Genomic DNA, 16393 nt, shown 5'->3' with positions numbered 1-16393 from the left:
GCGGGCACACGGGGCGTGCAGAGTCCTCAGCGAGCCAGGGTGAGCAGCGGGCACACGGGGCGTGCAGAGTCCTGCAGCGAGCCAGGGTGAGCAGCGGCACACGGGGCGTGCAGAGTCCTGCAGCGAGCCAGGGTGAGCAGCGGGCACACGGGGCGTGCAGAGTCCTGCAGCGAGCCAGGGTGAGCAGCGGGCACACGGGGCGTGCAGAGTCCTCAGCAAGCCAGGGTGAGCAGCGGGCACACGGGGCGTGCAGAGTCCTCAGCGAGCCAGGGTGAGCAGCGGGCACACGGGGCGTGCAGAGTCCTCAGCGAGCCAGGGTGAGCAGCGGGCACACGGGGCGTGCAGAGTCCTCAGCGAGCCAGGGTGAGCAGCGGGCACACGGGGCGTGCAGAGTCCTCAGCGAGCCAGGGTGAGCAGCGGGCACACGGGGCGTGCAGAGTCCTCAGCGAGCCAGGGTGAGCAGCGGGCACACGGGGCGTGCAGAGTCCTCAGCGAGCCAGGGTGAGCAGCGGGCACACGGGGCGTGCAGAGTCCTCAGCGAGCCAGGGTGAGCAGCGGGCACACGGGGCGTGCAGAGTCCTCAGCGAGCCAGGGTGAGCAACGGGCACACGGGGCGTGCAGAGTCCTCAGCGAGCCAGGGTGAGCAGCGGGCACACGGGGCGTGCAGAGTCCTCAGCGAGCCAGGGTGAGCAGCGGGCACACGGGGCGTGCAGAGTCCTCAGCGAGCCAGGGTGAGCAGCGGGCACACGGGGCGTGCAGAGTCCTCAGCGAGCCAGGGTGAGCAGCGGGCACACGGGGCGTGCAGAGTCCTCAGCGAGCCAGGGTGAGCAGCGGCACACGGGGCGTGCAGAGTCCTCAGCGAGCCAGGGTGAGCAGCGGCACACGGGGCGTGCAGAGTCCTCAGCGAGCCAGGGTGAGCAGCGGGCACACGGGGCGTGCAGAGTCCTCAGCGAGCCAGGGTGAGCAGCGGGCACACGGGGCGTGCAGAGTCCTCAGCGAGCCAGGGTGAGCAGCGGGCACACGGGGCGTGCAGAGTCCTCAGCGAGCCAGGGTGAGCAGCGGCACACGGGGCGTGCAGAGTCCTCAGCGAGCCAGGGTGAGCAGCGGGCACACGGGGCGTGCAGAGTCCTCAGCGAGCCAGGGTGAGCAGCGGGCACACGGGGCGTGCAGAGTCCTCAGCGAGCCAGGGTGAGCAGCGGGCACACGGGGCGTGCAGAGTCCTCAGCGAGCCAGGGTGAGCAGCGGCACACGGGGCGTGCAGAGTCCTCAGCGAGCCAGGGTGAGCAGCGGGCACACGGGGCGTGCAGAGTCCTCAGCGAGCCAGGGTGAGCAGCGGGCACACGGGGCGTGCAGAGTCCTCAGCGAGCCAGGGTGAGCAGCGGCACACGGGGCGTGCAGAGTCCTCAGCGAGCCAGGGTGAGCAGCGGGCACACGGGGCGTGCAGAGTCCTCAGCGAGCCAGGGTGAGCAGCGGGCACACGGGCGTGCAGAGTCCTCAGCGAGCCAGGGTGAGCGCGGCACACAGGGTCTTCCCTCAACCAAATCCTTGACGCCTTCCCCATTTCTAACGGTGGTCAGGGAGGCACCTGTTCGCAGGGCCCTCAGGCCTCCTACCCCTTGCTCGGGGCCCCTCCCCGTGCATCCCCTCTGTCGAGTGGACCCCCACTACCTTCAGAACGCAAACAACCAGGGGCAGCAGGGAAAGCGTCGGTTGCAGCCAGGCTCTGAGGGGGACGTGGGCACGGTGAGCCAGGAAGAGCAGGGTGCAGGGGAAGGAGACAGGAGGCTCCCTGCAGCCTCAAGCCCGGAGCCCGAGGCCTTTGCCACTCCACCCCACCAGGAAGGGGAGGCAGTCCCTCCACAGCAATCCTGCCGCCTCTGTGCCTCTCAGCAGCCAGGAGGGAGCAAACATCCAGCCTGTGCCTTCCGAGAGTGGCTCCTCCCTCCAGGTGCCCTCCTGTGAGGCTGGTCGGCTGGTCCCAGTGCAACCCTCGTGCTTCACACATGTGGGCGCTGGCTGATCCTGGCCCCGCCTTGGCTCTGCTGGCCCACAGCTGGCGCTCTGGGTCGTTAGCTCACAAGGTTGGCTGGGGAGGAAACAGTAATTCTGTGTTGGATATTTCCTTCCAAGGTCGTTCGGCAGAGATGGATGCCATGAAGCCTCAGTCATTACTCATAAGGTTGCTAATGAGATGGAACTGCAGAGCCTGCAGCTAGGAAGACACTTCAATAGCAAGAGGGACTTGGGAGGGCTCCTCCCGCCAGCTGCCAGTCACACAGCAGGGTTCCACCTGGGGCAGTTCCCATCGCAGCTGCTGGCCAGCCAGGGGGACAGCTCTCCCCAGCACCTGTGTGCCCCTCCTGTTGGACCTCCTCCAGGGCTCAGCCCCCCTGGGGTCTTGGGTCTTGCATGTGGGATGCTGGCAGGAAATGGGAAAATCAAGGGGGACCCGGAGGCAGCAGCTTGCCAGGAGGAGGCAGGAAGAGTCCCAGTGGGCAGAAAGGAGCCCAGTGTGCTGGTGGTCACGGTCCAGTTCAACCCAGGATGTGCAGTTTAAAGAGGGGCTTCTCACCACACGAGGTGGCACATGCCTGTAAGGTGGGCAGTAGCTCAGGAGGCTGAGACAGGAGGATCGTGAGTTCAAAGTCAGCCTCAGTAAAAGCGGGGTGCTAAGTAACTCAGTGAGATGCTGTCTCTAAGTCAATTATAAAAAAGGGTGAGGATGTGGCTTAGTGGTTAAGTGCTCCTGGGTTCAGTCCCCAGTGCCAAAGTAAATAAATAGATAAATAAAATGAAGAGGGGCTTCTCTCCTCGTGTCCACAGTGGTCTCAGACCTGTGGCAAGGCAGCTGCTCTGCAGGCCCTATGGAGGCTGACTCACTGCCCAGGTCTGGCACCCCAGGGGATGGGCTGGAAGCTGACAGCCCAAAGGACATGCTCACAAGTGCCTCCTTGTCTTCAGAAGTGTCTTGGCCCTGCCCAGTAGGAGGGAGACCCAAAAATGCTCCTCACAACATTTGCCGGTGGAGAGCTTCAGGCATCAGCTAGAGAGCTAAAGAAACTGCAGGGTGAGTGAGATGATCTGACTTCTGCAGAGGTGCTTCATTCTCGGGAAATTCGATAAGGGTGGCCTTTGTACTCCTGAAGATTGCCAGGATCACAGGAATCCCACAGGAATCCTCTTCAGCAAACTTAACGCTGAGCTGTCACCACCAGACTGCATCAAGTATTTCTCGCCCGAGGTGAGACAGCACGGTGACCCTGTGCCTGCTGACCGTGACAGGTGCAGTCACGCCTGTGCAGAGTCTCTCCCCTTGGCCGCTGCTTCACTGTGGTGCAGGTGCCCCGAGAGTTACTGGGGCCACCCTGGTATGGCCTTTCCCCCACGTGCAGGCCTCTGTTCTGTGCGTGTTTCCCAGGAAACTTTGAAATGCAGCAAATAGACAGATGTTCAGCCACAGGAGTGTTGTCTTTTTAAAAAAAAGAGCTTTGAAAATCAGGGCTTGTTGTGCATTCTGCACAAGTGCATAATTGTCCCTCAGTCGCAGAGAGCAGATGGTAAGAGCAACTCCGCCTCACATTCACCCTCTCGCCGTATCTGGTCGTGCGGCCTCACATCAGCCCAAGTGCTGCATTTATATGGTTGCTCTGCAAGTGACGAACAGGACACAGCTACGAACAGGAGGGACCAGGCCAGACCGCAGGAGGTTCGCAGCTGAGAAAGACCCCTCCTCCGCTCCTCCCCGCCACACACACCGCCACCTGCTTGGCACACAGCACAGGTGTTCCAGCAGGCAGCTGGGTGTTCCACGGAGGCAGCACCGGCTGTGGGGTACGCCCCTGTAGTGGCCTGCGCTGGTGGACAGTGCACAGAAGGCTCTGGCCGTGCTGCAGTCTTCCAGGCTTCTCTCTTCCGCACACAACTGTTACTCCCTCCCAACCCTGCTGCGTGTGCAACCCCGGCTCCTGATGGGAGGAGGGTGCAAACCTCCCCGTGCCTCCTGGACACCCTGAGCTCCACTCCCACCGCCACATGCCCAGAGCGCCTCCTTCCCTGGTTCTTCCAGCCCTCAGGGCTGACCACACCCAGGAGCTGCAGGTCCGCACTGGTGACCAGTGGCCAGGGCACATGCTCTTGCAGCTCAGTGGGTTGGAGGGGGCTGGAGGGCTGCCGCCTGGTCAGATGATGACTTTGAAGGCGGAGCTTGTTCTATAGACAATGAGGAACCCTGACAAAGCTTGAAGAAGGAAGTGGTAGAATCTGACTTATGCTTCAGAGAGGGTGGCAGAGCTGGCCATCGCAACCAGGGTGACCAGGGACAGTTCTCAGGGCTTCTGAGGAACCCAGGCAGGACAAAGCAGAGGTACCGCCTCCTGCTCCATCCTGCCCACCAAGAGAATGTCAGCTAGGTGTGCCCCTGTCTATCTGGAAACCAAGAGGGGCCGGAATTTCTACAAGTGTTTTCAGTCAAAAGTAGGACAGTTTGGCTGAGCACTTACTAAAATTCCACACAAGCCGCAGGAATAGCAGGTCCAAGGTCAAGCATAACACTGAACTTGGCAAGCACTCCTGGCTGGGCAGACGGCTCCCCACGGGGATGCTGGGTGAGAGCGTCTGCTCTGGCTGTGTGACCAGCTCCTTCCAGCAGGACCCAGTGCTCACAGCCTCTTGGAGCGTTAGCAAACTGTCTCTACCTCTGAGAATTCTCGAGTCCTTCCACTGTGCGTTCTGTGTTCTGCTTCCTGCCCACGCCCACTCCCTACTGCGTTGTGAACTCTGGTATCTTCCTTACTCCCCTGACCATCTTGGCAACTTGGACATCCCTCCACTGTTATCTGACATTGATTCTGATGACAGGGATTCTCCTGCAAATCACTACATTGCAAGTGGTTTTTCCACATGCTTCCTCTGGTTACATTCAAGATTATTTGCATCACATTCTGAAGTTTCACTTGTAAAATGTGAGCATATTTTATTTGTTTTCATTCTTGGGAGTCTTGTAGATAGATCCAGGAGGGAACAGACTGACCTGTCCTTTCCCTCCACGCTTGGACCTCTCATTGGTTCAGATACACATCAGTGCCTCATGCCCACCTTCCAGGCACCGTAACTCTTCTTCCATCTTATGCTTTACATCTTTCATGCCAGGTTCTAGGTAACGTCCCCAAGCCTATTTTCTAGTTTGCTAGTTCTCTAGCTCTGTCTAACCCACTTTGTAGAATCTATATGGTAGCCAAATGCAATCACCCATATTGTTTCTAGCTATCCAGTTTGATTTTAACCTCTTTTTCATACTAGCTGATTTTTACATTTGGGGATCTTTTCCTTTTAAAAGGAAATCCATTCAAAAATTTTAAGTGCACTGCATGCCCACATGAGCCTACTGTTCCCTGCACATGGCTTGCTCATTCTTTGGTTGTCCTGTCTTCTCACCCACTGAGGTTTCTTTACTTGGGTTGTGACCCTCTACTGTAAGCTTATCTAAAGCAGGGGTGCTTATCCATGGAAGAGGCAGCACCGGCCCTGGGCATCAGAGAGTCTGTATGGATAACTTGGGACTGTGGTCCTCCAGAGCCTTTGGTTGCTGGCGGGATCCTGTTCACGGACTTTCCCTGTGACTCCTCCTCAGCGCTCAGGTGGTGGACAAGCAGAGCCAGGCCCACATTTGCAGTGAGTACTTCTGTGGCAGTGCTGTGCACCACCCATGGCTCTGGGTGGAATGAGCTGCTGCTACCCTTTCCTGGCCAGCTCTAGTTCTTTCTCACTAACAGGGAGGTTTACTGACTGAATTCGACTTCGGGGCTCAGGCCTAGTGCTTCCCTCCACCAGCCTGGTCTCAGGAGGCCGCAGCTACCCCTTGGGCTTCAGCATGTCCCACCAAGCCTGGTCCTTTATGGATCGGGTTTCTCGGTCCTGGCTCTAGATCTCTTCCTGGGGCTGGTTCCTTTCCTTTCTCCCATTCAAGCTCAGCTATGCTGGACACAAGGTGCCATTGTGCTATACGGCAGCACTTTCAACTGTTTAGTGGGGAAGGGCAGTTTCTTCATGGGCTCAGTCTTCCGTCTTTCCACTCCCCTCCATCCTGGACCATTAAGATACCACCAGCTGTCCACTAAAACATGGAACATTCTGAGATCCTGGGAGACCAATTGGCTGGGCTCTGCTGCTCCTAGATGACACTAATTTTTCTGGAAGGCCTGGCCATGTGAAGAACTTCATAAATGCGGGTCAACTTCCACTCCCTGTTCAAGAGGAGCCATCAAAGCTCCTGATTCAAAGGCTGTCAGGCGGTGAGTGTGCAGCAGTAACCCCTCCACCACCAGAGAGCAGGGAGGGGGCACTGTGGGGGCAGAACTGCAGCCATGTCCACTGTTCCAAAGCAGCCACATCACCCAGTCCAGAGGTCTCCCCTTCTCAAGGTGGCTCTTCCTTACACAGGCAAACACAGCTGGGAGTCTCCCATTTTTCAGAGTCACTGTGGGGAGCAGCTGGGCTTCTCATGTGAAGAAGTCAAGAACAAGATGCACTAAGCACAGAAAGACCCTGCTACATCTTAATCACGCACTATGAAGCGGGAAGAGGTACTTTGATTCTTTCTTTTTACATTAAATATAAGATTCTGTCCGAAATTCCCAGAGCAGCATTTGATTTTTGTGTTTTTAAAGGATTGAAATAAAAATAAAACAAAACAAAACAAAAATAGTGTTATGTAGAATGTCATTGAGATTTTAATTGGAATTGCATTGAATCTTTGCAAGGCTTTTGGTAGCATGGCCATTTTGGCAATATTAATTCTGCCTGTCCAGGAGCATGGGAGGTCTTTCCATTTTCTAAGTTCTACAATTTCTTTCTTTCTTTCTTTTTTCTTTTTTTGATTTGTATATTTTATTTTATTTATTTATTTTATTGTAAACAAATGGGATACATGTTGTTTCTCTGTTTGTACATGGAGTAACAGCATACCATTTGTGTAATCATAAATTTACATAGGGTAATGTTGTTTGATTCATTCTGTTATTTTTTCCCTTCCCCCCACCCTTCCCACCCCTCTTTTCCCTCTATACAGTCCCTCCTTCCTCCATTCTTGCCCCCCTCCCACTCCCCATTATGTGTCATCATTCGATTATAGGTTTCATTGTAGAGGTCTTTCATCTTTTTTTGTTAGATTGATTCCCAAGGTTTTTTTTTTTTTTTTTTTGAGGCAATTGTGAATGGGGTATTGTTCTTAATTTCTCTTTCAGTGGATTCATAACTGATGTCAAGGAACACATTTGATATGGGGGATTGATTTTATATCCTCTTACTTTGCTGAATTTATTTACTAGTTTTAGAAGTTTTTTGGTGGGATTTTCTGGATCTTCTAAATATTGACTCATATCATCAGCAAATAGTGACACTTTGAGTTCTTTATCTAGTTATATACCTTTAATTTATTCCTTCTAATTACTCTGACTAGAGTTTTAAGGACAATGTTGAATAAAAGTGGTGAAAGAAGGCATCCTTGTCTTGTTCCAGTTTTTAGAGGGAATGCTTTCAATTTTTCTCCATTTGGTATGATGTTGGCCTTGGGTTTAACATATATGGCTTTTACAATGTTGAGGTATATTCCTACTATCCTGAGTTTTTCTAGTGTTTTGAACATGAAGGGGTGCTGTATTTTGTCAAATGCTTTTTCTTCATCTATTGAGATGCTCATATGATTTTTGTTTTTAAGTCTATTGATATGATTAATTATGTTTATTGATTTCCATATGTTGAACCAACCCTGCATCCCTGGGAAGAACCCCACTTGATCATGTTGCCCTATCTTTTTAATATGTTTTTGTATGTAATATCCACTTGGAAAAATGAGACCCAGAATAGCCAAAGCAATCCTTAGCAAGAAAAGTGAAGCAGGAGGCATCACAATACCAGACCTTAAACTATATTACAGAGCTATAGTAATAAAAACAGCATGGTATTGCCACCAAAACAGACATATAGGCCAGTGGTACATAATAGAAGACAGAGAGACAAACCCACATAAATACAGTTATCTCACACTAGACAAAGGGTCTGAAAACATTCACTGTAGAAAATATAGCCTATTCAACAAATGGTGCTGGAAAACATGAAAAGACACAAGTAACAAGATGAAATTAAACCTTTATCTCTCACTCTGCACAAAACTCAACTCAAAGTGAACGAAATACTTAGCACAGAAACCCTGCGACTACTAGAAAAAAAACTAAGCCCAAGTCTTCAGCATGTCGACTTAGGATCTGACTTCCTTAACAAGACCCTGAAGTGCAAGAAGTTAAATCAAGAGTCAATAAATGTGATGGGTTCAAACTAAAAAGTTCTTTTCAGCAAAAGAAATAATCAATAATGTGAAGAGACAGCCTACAGACTGGGGAGAAAATCTTTACCACACACACCTCAGATAAAGCATTAATCTCTGGGATATATAAGAAAACTCAAAAAACTTAACACCATAAAAACAAATAACAAATCAATAAATGGGCTAAGGTACTGGACAGACACTTCACAAAAGAAGATATAAAAGTGATCAACAAATATATGAAAAAATGCTCAACATCTCTAGCAATTAGAGAAATGCAAATCAAAACTACTCTAAGATTCCATCTCACTTCAGTCAGAATGGCAGTTATCAAGAATACAAGCAACAATAAATGTTGGCAAGGATGTGGGGGAAAAGGTTCACTCATATATTGCTGGTGGGAGTGCAAATAGGTGCAACCATTATGGAAAGCAGTATGAAGATTCCTCAGAAAACTTGGAATGAACCCACCATTTGACCCAGCTATCCCGCTCCTTGGCCTTTACCCAAAGGACTTAAAAGCAACATACTACAGAGATGCAGCCACATCAGTGTTTATAGCAGCTCAACTCACAACAGCTAGGCTGTGGAACAAACCTAGGTGTCCTTCAATAGGTGAATGGATAAAGAAAATGTGGTAATATATAAATATATAATGGAATATTACAGCCTTGAAGAAGAATGAAATTGGCATTTGCTGGTAAATGAATGGAATATCATGCTAAGTGAAATAAACCAAACCCAAAAAACCACAGGTCGAATGTTCTCTCTGATATGTGGATGCTAATTCACAATAAGGGGGTGGCTAGGGAAGAGCAGAGTTACTTTATATTAGGTAGAGGGGAGTGAAGGGAGGGGAAGGGGCCTGGGGGTAGGAAGAACAGTAGAGTGAAACAGGCATTATGACCTCGTGTATGACTGCATGACCCACGTGATCCTGCAACATGTACAACCAGAAAGATGAGAGATTATACTCCCTTTATGTACGATCTCTCAAAATGCATAAATGCATCCTACTGTCATGTACAACTAATTAGAACAAATAAAATAATTTTTAAGAATGGATTTGGATGGGTATCTTTTACCTTAAGTTTTAAAGACCATTTTGAAAACATGCGTCTTGCTTTTGACTGGAGTTTCCACCAGGTTTCCCAGGAATCCAGTGTGCACCGTGCCCCCACCCGTCGCCCGTGCCTCCCCAAGCGCAGCCTCGGGCGCCTGCGGAGCTCTGTTTAAGGCCGCCAGGTGCCAGCGCGGCCCGGTGCTCTGGCAGTACACTCTTGCTCGCCACGTCTGCGTCCTAACAGCTCATCTTGCGTCTCACGTGGGCTGAGCAGCACAGCCCTGAGACGCTGTCCCTACTCTGGAGAGAACTTAGTGAGCTGTAGCCCTGCAGGCGTCGTTACCCACCTTCCAATCAGAGAACCTATTTGCTGAAGGGAAAATTAAGCCATAAAATGTAAACAAAGACAACCCCGACCTGGCCTCTGCAGCCCTGCCAACTGACTTTTTTCCTGTGGTCTTGCTAATAAGCAAATGGCAGCTGTCACACGCCTATCAATGAAGTCTGAAAAGGACATACACTCTTAAATAATCTCCCTGCATCAAACCGACAGACGATTCAGGAATTCTTGCTGTGTTGAGATAAACTAACAGTAGCTCTGTGGTTGTATGGCCAGTAACTTTGCTTTTTAAAATTAACAGTAACCACAAGGAACATGACACAAATCTTAACTGGCAAGATAGTACAACTGCGATTGTTCTTAGTAATCTCACTACTGCGTATCTGTTTTAGGATGGGTATCTGCAGCAGTGGTGGGTCTGCACACAACCAACACACCCACATACTTCAGGTGGACCTGCACCCCAGAACTCACAGCTGGGTGACCTCTGCATTTTGACTCAGAAAAAAAAAGCCCATAAATAGCAGCAAATCTAAAAGCATCTCCCCCTCATAGAAACAGCCCTCTGACTCTCGGGAAGCTTGTGTACGGATGGGGAATGACGTGCATGTGGAACACTTGCGGTCTACACTTTATACACAGCTGGAATTGGGGCACTCTGAAAAACAGGTCCTGCCACGCTAGGGGCCACAGCTGTAGAGTCCTGAGACCTCAGTCTCCAACGGATGGCCCTCCTTGACTCCCTTGCTTCACAGGTATCATTCTCTTAGATGACGCTAATTATCCACTCCTTACCAAAGAACTAGCTCTCTCCAGCAGAGCTCATCACTGGGAAGCAGGGTGGTGCTCCCCACCTCAGGGTGCAGCCTGAAAGCAGGCGGTGCTCCCCACCTCAGAGTGCAGCCTGCAAGCAGGGGGTGCTCCCTACCTCAGGGGGTGCAGCCTGCAAGCAGGGGGTGCTCCCCACCTCAGGGTGCAGCCTGCAAGCAGGGGGTGCTCCCCACCTCAGGGTGCAGCCTGTAAGCAGGGGGTGCTCCCCACCTCAGGGTGCAGCCTGCAAGCAGGGGTGCTCCCCACCTCAGGGTGCAGCCTGGAAATGGATGGTGCTCCCCATCTCAGGGTGCAGCCTTGGAGGCACGACTGCTAACAGCTTCCCTACAAGCAAGAGAAGCCCTGGTGCCTCAACTCGGCCCCTCAGGAGGTGCAGCTGGCTCTGAGCTGCTGGGCGCCAGGCCCCTGTCCCTGATCTCTCCTGGGCAGGGGTCTGTGGGCTAATACACACTGCCAAAGAAACGCTGAACAGAAGCGGATTCCAGATTCCACTCCTGCGCCCGGCCAGCTCTCAGACTAATCACTTCAATGATTTAAAACGTCTGGGGATTCATCTGAAAAGACAAGCACAGCTAAGGCCGTGCAGAACCCTTCCAGCTTTCTCTGATCTGGAGCAATTACACCCATGTATCTGAGCCCAGGAGGCCCCAGGCACCATGTCACATGGGGAGGGATGGGGCGTAAGAGCAGCCAGCCCCACCACCCCCAACCCACCCTCCAGACCCTGACCTCAGCTGGACGCTCCTGCCTGCCCTATGGTCTCCCCTGCCTGGGATGTTCTGCATGGAGTCAAGTCTGTCTCCTGTTAAATACCTGCAGGTTGATCCAGGCTCTAGGGCACTGGGTCCCTCTCCTGTGGCACACAGCTCAGCTGGCTCTGGCTGGTGTTGGTGATGTGCAGTTAGACCAGGGTGGGAGACAGGCACCCGAGGTGGCCGGGGGGGGATGCTGGTGGGGTGGCTCAGGGTGTGGTGCTGGGAATGTCGAGCGGGGGCCACCCACTTCTCTGCACACAAGTTCACTGCAGCGTCTCAGGTCCACCAGGTGACCAGGTCGACTTTGGCTGCACTCCACAGCCCAGGACGTTCACAGAAATGGGCCAACACCCACCACGTTGAGTGCTCTACAGCCTGAAACCCCCTCCTCAGCATGCTTCACCACACCACACCGCCACCGGACAGCCCTGAGCCGTGTGCAGCAGGGCACAATTCACACAGTACACAGCCCTTGGTGGGACACGCGACATCAGGAACATCAGATGAGAAGAAGCACGACCCGTCTTTACCCTGTGCTCATAGTTTGCATTTCACACAGAGCACAAGGAACTGTCCCCAAGGACACGGTCACAGCAGGGAAGCCAGCAGGACTCGTGCTCCTGGCTGGGAACAACAGGAGAAGCTGTGGGAGCAGAAGTCGAGGGACACAAGACAAGTTGGGGACCTTGCAGCCCACAGCTGCCTTGGCATCGCCAGGAGAGAGGACGCCGATGCCCTCACACACGGATCCCATTGAGAAGCTGCCTGGAAACGGCCCAGACACAGAGTCTTTGCACAAAGGGAAAGGCACCACACTAAGACATGAGCTACTGACCTCATCACGCTGCTTCAAGTATGTACACACACTCAGGGGCACCCGGACTCAGAAAGCTCGGCCAGAAGCCCCAGTTGCCTCCCAGGCTGAGAAAACCATGCGTGGTAGAATTTCCAAGTTCGCCTGCGTTCTCTTGTTTTTCAGTTTGGGTAAGATCTAGGTGGATCTGAGTGGATCTAAGCTGCAGCACTGAGCAGACTAGTCCCCAGTGTCGGGCTCCTGGGGCACCCTGCAGGCCTTTGGTACTGGGAGGCAGGCCGGGGCCAGGCTGTCTCCCCAGCTTCTGAGGCTGCATGTTTTTGAGCCAATTTGCATCTTTCTGCTGCAAGCAAACTACAGAACCAGAACCCAGCTTAAACTGGAGTCCCTGCCAATGGGGTGAGCTGTTTGCATGGGGTGAGCTGTTTGCACGTATTCTTTATCTCCCAAATCGCAACATTGAAAACCCTGCACAGTCTTTCCCTATCTTGGAACATAGCTAACAATGGTCAGCTCAGGAGCTGCACTCTTAACTGTCGTAGACGCGTGAGACTCCATGAAAATCAAACTCTGTATACTGTCGACCGTCAGAGACAGCCAGCAATGGCCACATGCCACTTGGTTCCAAATGTTGACCATCACTGGCACCTTCAGTGATACATTTAAAGACAATAAATATGTTTTGATATCTATTGTTTGGAGAAAAGTAACTAAAATTTGCAAATCAAAAACAGAAGAAAGAAGAGAAAGTCTTGCAGTTGGCTGTGCATCGATTCTTCTCTTCCTGCCTGGTGCTCAGGTGCCTTACCTCACTTCACTCCTTTCCATCAGACACCACAGAGAATACACTTCCAACGCTGCCTTCTCTGACAAGCCCCAGCCACTGTCACACCAAGGCAGCCTGCACCCCCACGGCGTCCCCACCTGAGCAGGTGAACAAGGCAGAAGTACTCACCTTCCGGCTCCCCGCAGAGGGTGCACTGCGACTCTGCAACAGAAGAGACAGAGAGAAGCATTACTGCCAGGTGCAGACTGTGGGGCGCAGACTACACACAGCCACACACCACAGCTCCACCGACAGGGAGCCGCTGGACGGCTGCAGAGCCCGCTGAGGCCTCGGCAGACACAGCCATTCCGCCCTTGCACTTCAGCAGGTCTTACTTAAAACCACCACTGACAGATGTCTTATGTGCTACATTGTATTAAAATAATGGCCTCACTCTGTCATAGGCACAGGAACGTCAGATACGTTTTCATCACTGCACGTGGCTCAGCACACTCAAGCTACTTAGATGGAAAAAGAACAGTATATTTTACCATTTAATTTCACATTTAAACCTTTACTTTGCCTAACACTGTTATATCTCCTATCTCCTTTGAGGCCCAAAAATTATGAGCATAGGTAAACCGTTTCTCAGTAGAACCACTGAAGTCTACGACTGTGGACTGAACCCTCTACAAAGAGGCCATGACTTTGCGTTGGCTCTGTGGAACCAACCAAGAAGCCTGGGCGGAGACACTGTAACCTGTGACCCCACAGCCCGGTAAGCACACGTGCACCCTGTGTGGGGAACTGGACTTCCGACCAGGTAGACCTGTGTCTGGGCCAGTCGTTGTCACCTCTCCTGCAGGGCCTTGGGCAGGGACCCCTCAGCTCTGACACAGGTGCAGTGATGTTCACCACGGGGCTGGGGAGGGCTAAGGAGCCAGCCATCAGTGTGAAGCAGCAGGGCCTGTCCTGGCCACGCTGGCTTCTGCACCAGCACCACCAGGCAAGCACGCACTCCCGCTCTGGTGGCAGCCCAGGGCCCACAGGGGAGGCCGGTCAGGGGGATGGGAGCTGGGGAGAAACTAGAAGCAGGGAAGAGGACAACCATGCCCAGGAGGCCTGGGGAAGGGTGAACACGCAGGTGCCGCAGGCCTGTATGGAGGAGTGGCCTCGAGGGGGTCCATGGCAGAGGCATGGTGAGGACACCAGGGGAGCTGCTGGAGGACCCAGGGGAGCACCTGGAGGACATCAGGGGAGCACCTGGAGGACCCAGGGGAGCACCTGGAGGACACCAGGGGAGCTGCTGGAGGACCCAGGGGAGCACCTGGAGGACATCAGGGGAGCACCTGGAGGACCCAGGGGAGCACCTGGAGGACACCAGGGGAGCTGCTAGAGGACACCAGGGGAGCACCTGGAGGACACCAGGGGAGCACCTGGAAGACACCAGGGGAGCACCTGGAAGACACCAGGGGAGCACCTGGAAGACATCAGGGGAGCTGCTGGAGGACAGCAGGGGAGCTGCTGGAGGACCCAGGGGAGCACCTGGAGGACACCAGGGGAGCACCTGAAGGACCCAGGGGAGCACCTAGAGGACACCAGGGGAGCACCTGGAGGACACCAGGGGAGCCGCTGGAGGACACCAGGGGAGCACCTGGAGGACCCAGGGGAGCTGCTGGAGGACCCAGGGGAGCACCTGGAGGACACCAGGGGAGGTACTGGAGGACCCAGGGGAGCACCTGGAGGACACCAGGGGAGCACCTGGAGGACCCAGGGGAGCACCTGGAGGACCCAGGGGAGCACCTGGAGGACATCAGGGGAGCACCTAGAGGACACCAGGGGAGCTGCTGGAGGACCCAGGGGAGCACCTGGAGGACATCAGGGGAGCACCTAGAGGACCCAGGGGAGCACCTAGAGGACACCAGGGGAGCACCTGGAGGACACCAGGGGAGCCGCTGGAGGACACCAGGGGAGCACCTGGAGGACCCAGGGGAGCTGCTGGAGGACCCAGGGGAGCACCTGGAGGACACCAGGGGAGCTACTGGAGGACCCAGGGGAGCACCTGGAGGACACCAGGGGAGCACCTGGAGGACCCAGGGGAGCTGCTGGAGGACCCAGGGGAGCTGCTGGAGGACCTAGGGGAGCACCTGGAGGACCCAAGGGAGCTGCTGGAGGACCCAGGGGAGCTGCTGGAGGACCCAGGGGAGCTGCTGGAGGACACCAGGGGAGCACCTGGAGGACTCATGGGAGCACCTGAGGACTCAGGGGAGCTGTATGTCAAGGGTCTCATCTTAATGAGAATGAAAAGAAGTCTCTTATTCACTGTCCATGAGGATGGCCCTTGTGGGCGGTGGGAGGGAGGAGGGCCCCAGGCGGAGGGACCAAGAGACCAAGGCCTGTGCTCACAGGGGTAGGGGAGAGGGCTGGTGTGGGGAAGGACTCTGATGGTCATGTAAAGAAGTGACTCATCTAAACTAAACAGGCTCTGAATGATTCCCATCTGGGTGGTGACTTGCCCAACCCTTCCCTGCACAGGCCATGGGGTGGGGGAGCCAGAAGCCAGTTCTCCAAGACCTCGCCTGTGGGGGGGTGGCCAGGATCCTGTGCACCCTTGAGCATAAACACCAAGCCAGACCCAAGCCCTCTGCAAGACAAAAATAGCAAACCCAGAAACGGAGATCTCAAAGTCCTGACACTGAGCAACCAACCAGACAGGGAGGAGGTCTGTCTGCTCCTCTCCCAACACCACCAGCAGAGCCATAGAGCAGGCCCTTCCAGGGCTGAGGTCCTGGGGTGCGGTGCCACAGGGTGGAGATGGGCACAGGAACGACCTCATAGAACCAGAAGAGTTGAAACTGGTCCTTCCCCAGCACTGGCCAGGGACATACCGCATCCTCCCAGAGACTCCAGAGCTTATCAGGGACACGCCCCACCCCTCCCCAGAGCTGGCCACTGCATGCACTGACCCCCCTGCAGAGCTGCCATGGACGTGCACCACCCCATCCCTGGGCTGACCATGGCACACGCCACATCTTTCTGGAAACCATGGGAACTGGGAACACCAAGGACCTCCTAGGCAGCAAGAGGACCCGTTTCCAAGGTCATGCTCCCCAGCTGACCCCCAGGTGCAGTGTGCAAAGTGTCCATTCCCCACACAGTCCTGGGAGACTCAGAGGAGGACCGGCAGAGGCCCTGTGAGCCCTGCTCTCAGCAGGAGTGAAGTCCACAATAGGCAGCCCTGCACACACACACATGGCCACAGAAACAGTGTGGCCTTCCTTCACCCAGAGAAGCAGTGTCAGAAGCCGCACCTCACAGACTGTTTTAAATAGGAACAGCAGCTGGAAGTCCACCCAGGACCTGTGCTGGAGGCTCCCAGGCTGCACCTGCTCTGTTCATCCACAATGGACAGCCCCCGGCTTGGCACAACCAGCCCTCTCCCTGCCACAGCACTGTGCTCCTAGCATGTGCCTCCAACCTAACTCTGGACTGCTCTCCAACTAG

The 16393-nt window shown here is 54.1% G+C and overlaps 1 protein-coding gene across 1 annotated transcript in view; it reads right to left on the bottom strand.

The window, feature by feature from the left end:
* Window positions 1–16393, bottom strand: part of Dlgap2 (DLG associated protein 2) — a 255830-nt gene that overhangs the window by 200697 nt on the left and 38740 nt on the right. Inside the window, exon 2 of the mRNA XM_047551363.1 lies at window positions 13079–13111. The gene's annotated coding sequence lies outside the window, so the exon portion shown is untranslated. The remainder of the gene's footprint in view (window positions 1–13078; window positions 13112–16393) is intronic.

The sequence above is a fragment of the Sciurus carolinensis genome, chromosome 4 (genome assembly GCF_902686445.1).
Source record: "Sciurus carolinensis chromosome 4, mSciCar1.2, whole genome shotgun sequence".
Taxonomy (NCBI): domain Eukaryota; kingdom Metazoa; phylum Chordata; class Mammalia; order Rodentia; family Sciuridae; genus Sciurus; species Sciurus carolinensis.
Note: the sequence above shows the minus strand (reverse complement) of the source record. Positions and strands in the feature narration are given on the sequence as shown.